Raw genomic sequence first — 14,423 nt, 5'->3', positions numbered from 1 at the left:
AACGCAGGAACTTATTGTATATACAATCTAGTAAGATTAGTAATTGGACATAAGGTGTCTATTTCAATAATTACAAAGATAAGTATTACGCAAGGGGTCCGTGCATTATTTAGTTTCTATTGCGTCTTCGGGGCATGTTTCATTTGTCAATAAATTCGTAAATAGAGAAAGATATATTTCTTGACATCTCAAAGAAGCCTACACTCGGTGAGACTGATGTACCGCACACGTATACTCTAACGGTATTTCTGTGTTTAATTTTTTTTCCCCTCATACTGATAGGTAGTTTATGATTGTATCTGCTTGTATTAATCTGCTCGAATTTTTTATGACCGTTCACTAAAAATTTTGTTACAAAAGCTCGTTGTCTGTTGAAATAAAGCTAGTTTTATTCACGAGTGTATCAGTTATAATCTAACGGTTTGCCTGCACACTGAATAATAAGAAATCTGTGTGCAGTGATCATCGTATCAGCATGGAATCATCTATTTCGTTCCAAAAACAAGAAAATCATTATTGGTGATCCATAATAACAACGAAACAAACAGGACAGGGAAAACAACTAACACTCAATCAAGTTGTTTAAAGAAAGAGAATTTAATATCAACAATGATTTAGAGGGTGGAAATTATCTTCAGTCATGTAGTATGTTGTATCAATAATAATATTAATACACATATAACTACAACATTAGACATTTATTTCTGGTACATCGCCATCCAGGATACATTTTAAGTCAGATCTAATTTTCATGGCGAAACAAAAATTACAGATAACTGCAACGACTTTTAAAGTTTTGAAAACTTTACTGTTGGTAAAATCACTTCCTAATGTCCAAATTGAACCACCAAATCACTCCAGCAAACATTTGGAACTTAAATAATTTCACACGTCGTCTCTTCCATCAAACAATAAGAATTCCACAATTAAAATAAATCTAAATCCATATAATTATGAAAAAATAGATACATACAATTAAGAAAAATCAAATAGATCATATTGAGTGACTTTCAAGGTATGAGTCAACCATCTTTTTATACAAAATTGATACCACAAATATTTTTTAGGAGAAAAACTATTCAAGTTAACTTTATTCAAAGTCCGATGTAGTGTTGGTTATTTTCTTTGTAGATAATATGAACATACTATAATTACGATACTTATATAAAACATTTCATCTCATCCTAATATAAAAAAAAAAAAACTACGATGTGTAATACAATGAACATTAACAATGAAGATAAAAGCCCCTAGAATTTCTAGTATTTAAGAAGAATGCAACAAATGAAAAACTTTTTTAATATTGCCTGCAAAAATAGCGGATATATAGGCTCATATTTTTCTTGTAAAATATATATGAAGAAACACCACAACCAAAATAGCACGCGATGTTAGACTTCGCCTTCGAAACAAGGGGAAACTTGCCTTTAATATAAAAGAAGATAAAATACAGAAATACTCGCTCTTCGATGTAAATATAAAAGCGTCAGGAATTACAATGACCAGGATACATTATAGAAATTTTAATTTCAATCGGATAACCATATCAAAGACAATATAATTTTGCAATGAATAGCTGGTGCAGTAATAAGCAAACAACCTAAACGAGCCTACACCGAAAGAAATAAAGTGAATAAAGAGGAAGGAAGAGGAATAATAACATAAAGATGACTAGAAGCAAGCCTTTACTCTCTCTCTCTCTCTCTCTCTCTCTCTCTCTCTCTCTCTCTCTCTCTCTCTCTCTCTCTCTCTCTCTCTCTCTCTCTTCATTAAAACCCCTTTTCCCTACTTATAAGATTAAAAGTTACGTTCAGCATTATTTTACCTTGTAATTTTAAAGGATTACAAAACATTTAAAATCATATACTAATCTAACGAATAAAAATGTGTGCATTCTCTCTCTCTCTCTCTCTCTCTCTCTCTCTCTCTCTCTCTCTCTCTCTCTCTCTCTCTCTCTCTCTTTCATTAAAACCCGTTTTCCCTATACGCAAGATTAATTGTCCCGTTCATCATTATTTTACCTTCTAAATTTAAACACGAAACTTTTAAAATAATATATTGATGTAACGAATAAAAATATGAGGATTCTCTCTCTCTCTCTCTCTCTCTCTCTCTCTCTCTCTCTCTCTCTCTCTCTCTCTCTCTCTTTGTTAGCAAACAACAGTTCAATTTGCAGCATGATATGTGTGACAGCAGCTGACCCCGAGGGATGGAGGGTGACTGCAACTACGTCAGAATACATCCTCGTGATATCATATAGCATTTCCAATGAAAGTTGGACTTCCATATGAAAAGAGCAGTGGTACGTTTTGAATTGGAAATAAATCTCTAGAACCATGTGATAATTACAAAATCAATAGAACTCTCTCTCTCTCTCTCTCTCTCTCTCTCTCTCTCTCTCCCTCTCTCTCTCTCTCTCTCTCTCTCTCTCTCTCTCTCTCTCTCTCTCTCTAAAAAAGAAAAAAAAACGAACTTTTAGCTCTATTTTGTATATTCCTCTTTAGAAATGCAAAAGGTGCATCTTCCATAAAAGCTTGTCGTTACTTCATTCCTATTTAAGATAATCTTCAGTGTTTTTAGTTTAGTACTTTATTATTTTTTTTCCGTCAATAATATTACCATTAATGTTATGATATCGGATAAGAAAACGCAATAATTAACGATATCTCCTTTTTCCGTCCTCCATCCCGAGGTCTCTCTCTCTCTCTCTCTCTCTCTCTCTCTCTCTCTCTCTCTCTCTCTTAGAACGCCGTATGAGGTCATCTTACTCATAGTCTTAGCTCATAGATCCAAGTGTGGCAGTCTCCACACTCCCTTACACTGACATAATCCCTCTAATTATTTTATTTTCTTTCATAATTCAACATATGAATTAAGGTTTTAGATAGAGATATGATTCACATATAGAGATTTTCTATGCTTACATTTAGATTTTCCATAATATCGATGATTATAATAACCTCAAACAGCATAAGGTGTCAAAAAAGCATTGAAAATCCGCAGTCATATATCAAATTTATATAAAAAAAAATTAGGAGCGTTCGCACTTTTATTTTTAAAAGCCCTCTTCAACAGAAGAAAAGATTTGCCAAATTTACACTTAATAAAGAAAAAGAAGGCGGACAGGCTTTAGTATAAGAGGTACTTTGGAAAAAGTACGTAAGTTATTGTTTTTTACATACAATGTACAACGATATATCAATGTTGTTTTGTAATCCTCGAAACAGTGGTACTAATAATAAAATTCCTGATGGGAAATATAAAGCATTCAATTTCAGCAGCCAAGATGCCGTACTTACGACAGAAACCTCAAGTTTGGAATCACAGATAGCTAGGCATAAATAAAATAAAAAAAAAAATAAAAACCTAGAGGATGAGTAAATGAGTGATTGAATGTGTTTTGAACCATTTTGTAGGATACTTACGGTAATGCTAGTTTTCAATCTACTGTGTTATTGAAAAGTAAATATCCAAGGTAGATGATTTAATAAATCAATTAATCAATTAAATCTGTATACATTTTCGTTAGGTATTATAAGAAAAATAAAGTGCCCAACTTATCCTTGGTCAAAGAGTGTGGACACACTTTTCCTACTAAAGAATAAGGAAGAGAATTCCACCATCTGGATGTTAAGGTTGACGCAGCTGGGAGAGGCTAATAAGATCAGCAGAGAGAGAGAGAAAAAAAAATGACGAACTCACACCTAAATATTTCAATAGAATCAAAAGGTTGTATCATTCTCGGGCAACCAAGTGTAAAGCGGAAAACGATATGGATAATATGTATGTATACACACATACAAACAGATATATATACACACACATACAAAAATATATACATACATACATACATATATACATATATATGTATATATATATGTATATATATATACATAGATAGATAGATAGATGGATAGATAGATAGATAGGTATATATATATATATATATATATATATATATATATATTTATATATAGATAGATAGGTAGATATATATATATATATATATATATATATATGTGTGTGTGTGTGTGTGTGTGTGTGTGTGTGTGCGCGTGTATGTATGTGTGTGTGATCTCAACAAATTACTGGTCCCGATACGGAATTGCTTTATGGACAAAAAAATCGAATGTTACATAATCTTTTTTTTCTTTTTTTTTTACAAGTCCATAAAGTTAATCATCATGATACTGTACTTTATCTAAAATTCTCTAACTTAAGAGTACTTTTTACGTCTACGAATTTTATAGTTTTAAGAGTAGTAGTGACCCGAAACGAGGTGGTAAAAAATTATATATATAAAAGGTGAATAATATGGTTGGCTTACACAAATTAAATTTTCTCAAAAAAAAAAAATAAATAGAAATAAAACAGTAAACAATTCCTACAAATTTATCACTAGTTTATAAAATGCGGTATCTAGCTGTAATCTCGCTTAACAAATTACATAATCATATGACTTACATCTCAATTCCAACTCACCTTTCCTAAATCACAAGAAATAAAAATGTACTGTTGTCTATTAAAGAAATACAAAAGACGCTTATACTGTATGCTGCTGCATGCAGAGCACGGGTCTAGATTACACAGTCGGTTACCATTCAAAGATTTAGTAACAGTGTTTCATAACAGCAAGTTAAAGTAAATTTTAGGCAACTGTTCACTTCGACTGGGCGACTGTACAGCGATTCTTAACGCTTCAATTCGTTAAAGCAATTCATAAATAAAATTGCACTCGGCTTAGACAGTTATTAACTCTTCAGTTCCTATTTTAGTTCCAGGTACAATCAAGTTATATTGCCATAGAAAAGAGAGATCGGGAGGCTTAACCTTTATCTGTCTTCTAAAGGACGGTTGTACCTGAACTTCCAGAGAGATGTGCCCTCCTCTATTTAAAAGTACCATTTAAATTATATAACCAAATTTCTGGTAAGCATTAAGCTAATTGTCACATGGTACACACCAAAACTTGAACCCTAATTGCTTGTAAGGATCTTCGTAATAAAAGAACTTTATCTTTACATAATTTGCTATGATGTTACTAAAATTATTCCTATACATTTAATAATAGAAAAAAATCCATAAATTGACTATAACTAACATAAAACTTAATTTCTAAATCGTGGCTCCTATTATATAAGGTCACTTCCTCTCTAACTTTACCGTATCAGCAAATGTGCTCAATACTATGCCTTCTGGAATCTTTGAAATATCGCTCATCGCATTAGATTTTTATTCGTCGTAGTAGATTCATTAAAAATTCCTCTTCATATATGTACTGCATACATATGTATATATGACCCAAAGCAATAGTAAAACAATTACTTATGATGATAATAATTGTAAATACTACCAATAGTTCTCCTTTCACTGTAATTAGTTTAATCTCCTAAGATATATATTTCATAATTCTCATTTCTGATAATTCTTATAACAAGCTCATCAGATAATTGTTGAAAGGGGATGCATCACATTATGGAAATTCGGTAACATTAACAATTTCCTAATTTTACATCTCACGGTCAAGCTGCTTTTGTGAGTGTTGAATTAAATTTATTTAATATTCACGAGGCCTGAACGTCCCTTATTCATGCTAAATAGAGATTCGGAACCAGTACTACATTCCCAATGCATATTGATCCTATTAATTTTATCTCGATGGTTTGAATAAAAAAAACCGTTTAATATTTCAATTGAGGGTGAGTTAATTTCGACGATTCTCTCTGGTTATGGTTCTTTCATTTTGCCTACACACACACACACACACACCGAATAGTCTGGCCTATTCTTTACAGATTCTCCTCTGTCCTCATACACCTGACAAGACTGACATAACCAAAAAATTCTTCTTCACCCAAGGGGTTAACTACGGTAATGTAATTGTTCAATGGCTACTTTCCTCTTGGTTAGTGCAGAAGAAACTCTTTAGCTATGGTAAGCAGCTCTTCTAGAAGAAGGACACTCCAAAATCAAACCATTGCTCTCTAGTCTTGGGTAGTGCTATAGCCTATGTACCATGGTCTTCCACTGACTTGGGTTAGAGTTCACTTGCTTGAGGGTACACGCGGGCACAATGATCTATCTAGTTTTTCTTCCTCTTGTTTTATTAAAGCTTTTATTGTTTATATAGGAAATATTTATTTTAATGGTGTTACTATTCTTAGAATATTTTATATTTCCTTGTTTCCTTTCCTCACTGGGCTATTTTCCCTGTTGGGGCCCCTGGGCTTATAGCATCCTGCTTTTCCAACTAAAGGTTCAGCTTAGCATTTAATGATAATGATAATGATAGCATGCAGACCAACATGTTTGATAATCACTCAAATAATTATACACTGAATTGAACATGTTTTAAGTGTTTTCTAAATTGAAGCTCACTATGTACAAAGAGCATTCGCTGATGATGACTAAGTTATGCTGCGAGTTCCAGGAATGACTTGTCTAGTATATGAGAGTAGAAACTGTCATGGTAGAGCGTTTCCCACAAGTTAATCGTCAAGGAAGTTAAATTTGCGAATCATATTTTTTCTTCCTAGTTATAAGCATCCAATTAACTCGAATGTACTTCGTTGTCACTAACTTTATTATGATATCTGAATTCTCTTTCAATATCAATGTTGATGACAATACTGACGTTTCTCAAGTAATTCACTTTTTATTTTTCCTATTTTAATCATAGCAAAAGGAATGCAATACGCAATTATAAATGAATAACATTAGACGTGTTGCCGACGAAAAATGGGATTACTAATGATGATTATATTATAGTAATTAAAAATTTTCTGGGCTATGGCATCATCTGCCCACCCAATTTTATCCCTCTGCCAAAAGTTAGGATGGAAATAGCAAACTGGACTCTCTCATAAACCTTTACGAATGTCATTAAGAGTAATCTAGGCTTCCTAGTGCCTTCCATCATAAAGTTTAGAATAAAATACAAGTATGCTAATTAAACCCGCATTCAGGCAGAGTTTAACTAACAGGAATAAGTCATATTCCGACGTTATCCAGAACTTGATTATTCCATGGTGTGGTTTTTTGTATTCTCGTGCACGGAATATTCCCAGTTGGAAAATTGCCAGCAGGAAGGTTGCCAGAGATAATATTGCCAGTGATATATTTTTTTACTTTGTAATTATGAAAAAAAAATATGGTAATTCTACTCCAATTAAACACTTATAACAAATGAATGTTAGTTTGGGTTTAAAGGAAAATGTAGTTTTTGTCATGGGGAGCAGTTATGAAATGAGAACTTTAAATATAGATTCAGAACAAATCTAGGAAATTAGAAAGCCCCAATATTAATATATATATATATATATATATATATATATATATATATATATATATATATATATATATGTATATATATATATATATATATATGTATATATATATATATATATATATATATATATATATATGTATATATATATATATATATATATATATATATATGTATATATATATATGTATATATATACATATATATATATATATATATATATATATATATATATATATATATATATATATATATATATATATGTATATATATATATATATATATGTATATATATATATATATATATATATATATATATATATATATTGATCAACATATATACACATTATATCAATGAAATGGATAATTTACAAGTAAAAAAAATAAAAAAAAAAATAGCATTTTTTTTAAGTGAGTTAATATTATATGCAATAGAATGCAAGTTGGCCATTCCCATTTTTTTACTTGATTTTATTAAGCTTCTCATCATAATTCGAAATGTATATATTTTTTTTTTTTTTTTTTTGCACTAATATTTCCTCCTTCAAAAACGAAATACATTTGCATATATTCAGATGACATTGTGTGACATTTTTGGAAAAAGCATTGTTGTACCCTTATATCCTGTTGTTGATTTATAGCATGCTACTATGGAATGAGCATTCCACATAAAAATTGGGAATAACTTCGTTGGCCTTCTCTTGCTGTTACCTCTTCCTCTCAGAACACCAATGTACGTTCATTCAAAATACATCAGTAATTCTTCTGAAATATATTCATCTTATAATAGCTCTTCAAATCTTATAACCACATCATGCCACGGGAGGAAGGCAAAGGCAGAAATACAATGTACCTTTACACAGAAGCTGCTTTCAATGTGGTATTGAGTTTTGAAACTAGGGTATAGAATTTATTTTTCAGTGAAACACCTGAGGTACAATAGGAGGAACTGATATATCTACACCAAAGAGTGAAGATTCAAGCGTTGCCCACCACATATGCTGCTGGGTTTCTTTTATGGTTAATTTGTATCCCTTATAAACTGAAGACAAAAATCTGTGAGTAATAGCTCTCATCCGAGTATAGTTATTCCATGTCAAATCTGATCTGATACCCTTCCAAAGATGATAGGCCTTCTGCTTCTCTCGCATAAACACATCTATAATCATTAGTGAACCTGGTTTTTTTTCTTTCACTGGGTATTTTAGCACACAGGAAGGGGTACATCTATCACCCATGTTGACCAGATTCACATTCAAGAGAACAGCAGTCTCAACACTTTTATACTAATGTGACCAATTTAAAAGAAAAAGATCACTCAAAAAGTTATTCCAGTTTACTGAGATTTCTATATATATCTTACATGCGTATGATCAGACGTCCCAACTGGAAAACCCTCCTTATTTGTTATAACACTAAGGAAGTCAATGTATACTAAGTCTAAGCAGTTACCAGATATGTGAGTAGCTTCACTTATGGCTTGCTCAAATCGTGATTAAGAGGCAAAGGACAAAGCTCCTTAGCCATGGCCATCAGTAAGAGAAATAGAATTAAAGCCCCTCCTATGGGCAGAGCCGGAAAAAAAAAATTCATCATCCTCTTGTATCTTAGACATAAGAGCAAAAGGAAATTCAAAGATAGAATTATGGAAGTTTGTATTCCAATAGATTGAATACAAATGAACGTTTTTTTGCCTGCAAAAAAATAAAAAATTATTACCTGAATAGCAGGACTTATAGAAGCAGGGTACTCAGTCGTACTCAGTCCCAATATACATCGCCCTTAATCCTTCGATAGCAATGCCATCCTGTTTCAAAATTACTGTTTTCTTAAAACCTGAAATAAAGAGCTCATACAACGGCGTCATTGGATAAATCAAATTTCCCGAGCATAATAGAATATCACACACTCTGGAGGCAACTTTAAGGTCCTGAATATTGGCATGCCATCCACAAATGTTACAATACATTAGAGGACACTAGCAAAGTCAAGACATACTGCTCTCGGATTTTGCTTAATATCGCCAAACAGAAAAAAAAGAAGAATTAAAAGAAATAAAAAAATTGTATCACACATATAAACAAATATAATAAGTATAACAAAAACAATGTGTGCATAGATATATTAAAATGGGACTTGTACAACCCATAGAGGATTAAACTAAAGATAAAATGTCGATTAAAATATGGAACATTATTCATTTTGTTGCTGTATCCTTATCTCATATTTACACACATCGATATATCGATTATTGTTCTCTTTGCTTCCTCTTTATGGATAAATACCAGAACATTTCCTTCAATCGTCCTTATCTTATCTCCTTTTTACGTCTTATGGATTAAGGCATGTTTTTTTCTATCTCATCTGTCTTCCTGCATGGAAAAAAAAACTAGCATTTTCTTTATTTAGTTTGATAAGTATGAGAGACTTATATTGTATCTACTTAATGCATTTCTCAAACATTAAAGACTTGTATTTTAGTATTAACTGAATACCTAAGTAAAGCACAGATTAAATATCAAATACCAATTTACTAACCTGAGAAGAACTTCCATGTACCTTTTTATAATTTAGAATGAATAATTAAATTTAATCATTTTGATTTTAAAAACCATTTCACTTTTTCATAAACTATAATAAATAATTTTTACAAAAATTTCATAATAACCTGAACTGCTATAACTTCATTTCATAAAATGTTCAAGACTCAGTCATTAAAAATTCATTAGAATTTTACGATACACGAACGTTCCATATATATTATATAAAGAAGAAATGCACTAAAATATCATATGTAAAACAGAATACCATACAAATCGAAATACTGCAAATGTCCTTTTAATTTACAATCAAAAGCAGGTATACAAAGCCCTTGTTACATAAAAGAGCCGTTGTTGAATTTCATTCAAGATACATTAGCCTGTCTATTTCAATTTTTCATATTTTTCATATTCATATGTTTCGTTGGAAATCGAAGCAATGTTTATATATCATGAAAGACGTTTACAGTTAGATATCTTTGAATTATTAATACATGAATAAAAAAATCCGCCGACTACTATATTAAACATGATACATGGCATATCCCGAGTATCACCTGAAAACATCGAATAATGTACGTAGGAGAGTATTAGAGCAACAAAAGAGGCCTTTCACATACGCACATATGCATACGCTATTATATATATATATATATATATATATATATATATATATATATATATATATATATATATATACATAAATATATGTATATATATATATACATAAATATATGTATATATATATATATATATATATATATATATATATATATATATATATGAATATATATATATATATATATATATATATATATATACATAAATATATGTATATATATATATATATATATATATATATATATATGTATATGTATATATGTATATATATATATATATATATATATATATAATGTGTGTGTGTTTATATATATATATATATATATATATATATATATATATGTATATGTATATATGTGTATATATATATATATATATATATATATGTGTGTGTGTGTGTGTTTATATATATATATATATATATATATATATATATATAAACACACACACATATATATATATATACATATATATAAATATATTTATATATATGTATATTTATATATATATATATATATATATATATATATATATATATATATATTTATATATATATATATATATATGTATATATATACACAAACACACACATATTTATATATATATATAGATATATATATATATATATATATATATATATATATATATAGATATAGATATATATATATATTGTACCAACCATGTGTCAAACTAATGTAAGTAGTTAAAAAATTTCTTTATTTTTGTATATATTATGATTTACCGCTACTCATTAGGGTCAAACAAGCAACAACATATAATGACTTCAGTCAATTACAAAAATTACTAATTACCACATTCGTTTAAGAGAACTTAAGACCCTCTCTCTACATGAAGAATTCATTTAATTGTACTACAAAGACATGAAAGGAAATACTATATTATGTTTTGCTTTGCCCCCAAATTATTACTTATTAGTTTCATATGAAGTTCTTGCTGAGTTAGGATTACAATAGGCACGGGTAAACCACGATACCACTAATATATATTCAATTTACCTAGTCACGGAATCCCACGGACAGATATGCATATCCCAACGATTTATCCAAGTCAAGGCAATTAAATAATATATGATATACTCATCCAAACTTTGGTTGATTAATCCATCCACTTTATTAAATGTGGGGAAGGAACGGCATCGTTAATCGAAGTGAAATTCTATTCATTCTGTTACAAACCACACTACCAAGCGACCGTCAGCGACTGTCGCCGTTACCTTTGCCCATCTCTGTTGTGAAAATAATACGTTCGCTCTCTCACACAAGCATACGACATCGGTCTTGTTCGCTCACGTCAAAAGAAACAACAAAGCGAACGAAGCCAACAAACCAACATGAACTGAACGAAACTATCAAACAACTTACATCGCATTGTTAACCAATTATGAAACTATTCATAAGACAATATTCCTTGGTAACAATGCTTATTACAATTAAACATAAATCAAACATTCAATTGTACACAAACATGCACTTTTCCACTTAACGCCCTGTAATATAAAGGAACATTTTCCATATAAAACATGAACATAGATATTCAGTAACAATTGATTTTCCATGTGGTTATTGTAAGTAATGACAGATCTGTTAACAGAACTGGTTGTCGGCTGAACATGAAATGGTCTGTTATGTTTTTATGTCCTTTTTGACTGGACTTGATGTATATATAAACTGATTTTCTGTCATAAGTTACTCAGTTGCTTTCATCTTGCCATCTTAGTGTCAGCCCCTCTCGGTCTGTCACATACGTGACCCAGGAAGTCGACTCGCTCCTTTCGCCTTCCACCCCACCCACGTTATTGGTACTATAGCAGACTCTACGGAAGTTAGCGCCGCCCCATTAAAACTTTCATCGTTCACCAGCGGAGAAGCGTTTGCTTGGTTTCAGTGAGCACAAGTACAGTTTCGCATCAAGTGCGTGATTCGCTCAACCACTAAGGCAGATTATGTTCTCACGGTTATACCAGAGAACACCTTCCCGGATATATCCGACAGGCTTTGTGAATATGGAGACACCCCAATAGCGTACAACGGCCATAGAATATTACACCCGAACCTGTACACGCTGACATACCCGATGTCAATAGTTTACCCATGAAGGAATTGATGACCAAAACCGAAGCCCTTATGGACAGTCACTTCACGACCTTCAAGACATCCATCAACACCTCCAATCCTGATGAAGAGAACCCCTTATTCTACGTCAACCGATGCTGATGTGAATGCCGTAGAACATACACACCTACCACGTGACCTGCCGGAGCAGCGACAAAGCCACCCATCATCCACCACTCGCTCACTCCCCAACCAACGACTTCTACAGCCACTTGCTGCCACCCATTGGCTGCAGTTTTCCTATTACCACTACAGATTTGGGGCCGCCGCGAAGAAATGTGCCATGGATTGTCAGTGGCCAAAACATGTGTAAGTAGGCCATCGCTCCTGGCGGTGGCCTCCCATGTTTCTAACCTTTTCTTTTTACATGATTCAGGAACAGGCGTGCAATTTTTGGTAGACACGGGTGCTTGGCGTTCTCTTTTGCCAAGGGAACTCTTCAGGACATGACAGAGTTTGTCTATGTGTGCCGACGTTCGCCTTGTAGCTGCCGATTGATCTGCAATACCCACTTACGGTTACGGGAACCTCGCATTATAGTTTGGATGCGGTAAATTTAATTGGAAGTTTTCATTGCTGACGTCACATTGTCAATCCTTGGTGCGGATTTCCTCTCTCATTTCCACCTTCTGGTCGATGTTGCCCACCGACGATTGGTCAATGTAGACTCGTACTTGTCGACACCTCTTTGACCCGCCCCTTCCAACCTCACTCTCCACATCAGCGCACCCACAGATGCCTATGCCCACAACTTCACATCGTACCCGGGAGTTTTTCGTTCAGAACTTCGCCAAATGCCCAGGGCTCCTGCCAAGTATGGTATTTATCACCATATCAAGACGACGGGACCCACAGTCTTCACAATAGTCAGACGTCTAGCAGCGGATCGATTGGCAGCCGCTAAACAGACATTCGCCGAAATGGATGAAATGGTCCTTTACCAAAAGGCCTCCAGGCCATGATCGTCATCCTTACACATCGTTCTGAAGAAAGACGTCTCCCTCTGTCCATGTATGGATTACAGGGTCCTGAACATGCAAACAAAACTGGATCACTTCCCCCTCCCAAGCATCGCCAACGTGATGTCTTACCTGCACAAGTCGAAGGTTTTCTCCACGCTCGACCTCCTGAAGGGATATTATCAGGTACCTATCAACCCAGAAGACATCCCTAAGACCGCCATCACCACTCCGTTTGGTACATACGTCTTCAATTACTCCAGTTTTGGCCTTCGTAATGCTGGGGCCACTTTTCAACGTGTTATAGATGGTATCTTAGGGGACCTACCCTCCTGTGTAAGCTATGTGGACAACATACTTGTGTTCTCTTCCTCAAAAGGGGAACACTATCACCTACGCATTATGCTCAACCGCCTGCAACATAATGGCCTTGTAATCTGGTACGACAAGTGTTCCTTTGGCGCCAACGAAGTGTCGTTCTTAGGGCACCGCTTCACTCCCGAAGGAGTCCATCCCCTCCCTGAGAAGGTAGCTGACGTTCAGAACTTCCCCACGTCCTCGACCTTCAAAGCTCTGCAGGAATTTTTGGGCATGATCAACTATTATGACCGATTTTTCCCAGCCATTGACGCCACTCTTGCTCCCCTCTATGTCTCCCTCAAGGGCAAGCCAAAAGACATGAAGTGGGGTCCCCTTAGAGAAGTGGCCTTCTGCAATGCAAAGAAGGCCCTATCAACCACTGTTGCTCTCACTTTTCCCATCCCACAAGCCTCTCTCCTTCTCTCCACCGATGCCAGAGATGTCGCTATTGGTGCAGTACTCAACAGCTAGCCCACCCCTTGGCCTTCTTCAGAAGAAAATTGTCCAAGGCAGAACTGGATTATTC

Source organism: Palaemon carinicauda, chromosome 13 (assembly GCF_036898095.1).
Source record: "Palaemon carinicauda isolate YSFRI2023 chromosome 13, ASM3689809v2, whole genome shotgun sequence".
NCBI lineage: Eukaryota > Metazoa > Arthropoda > Malacostraca > Decapoda > Palaemonidae > Palaemon > Palaemon carinicauda.
Note: the sequence above shows the minus strand (reverse complement) of the source record.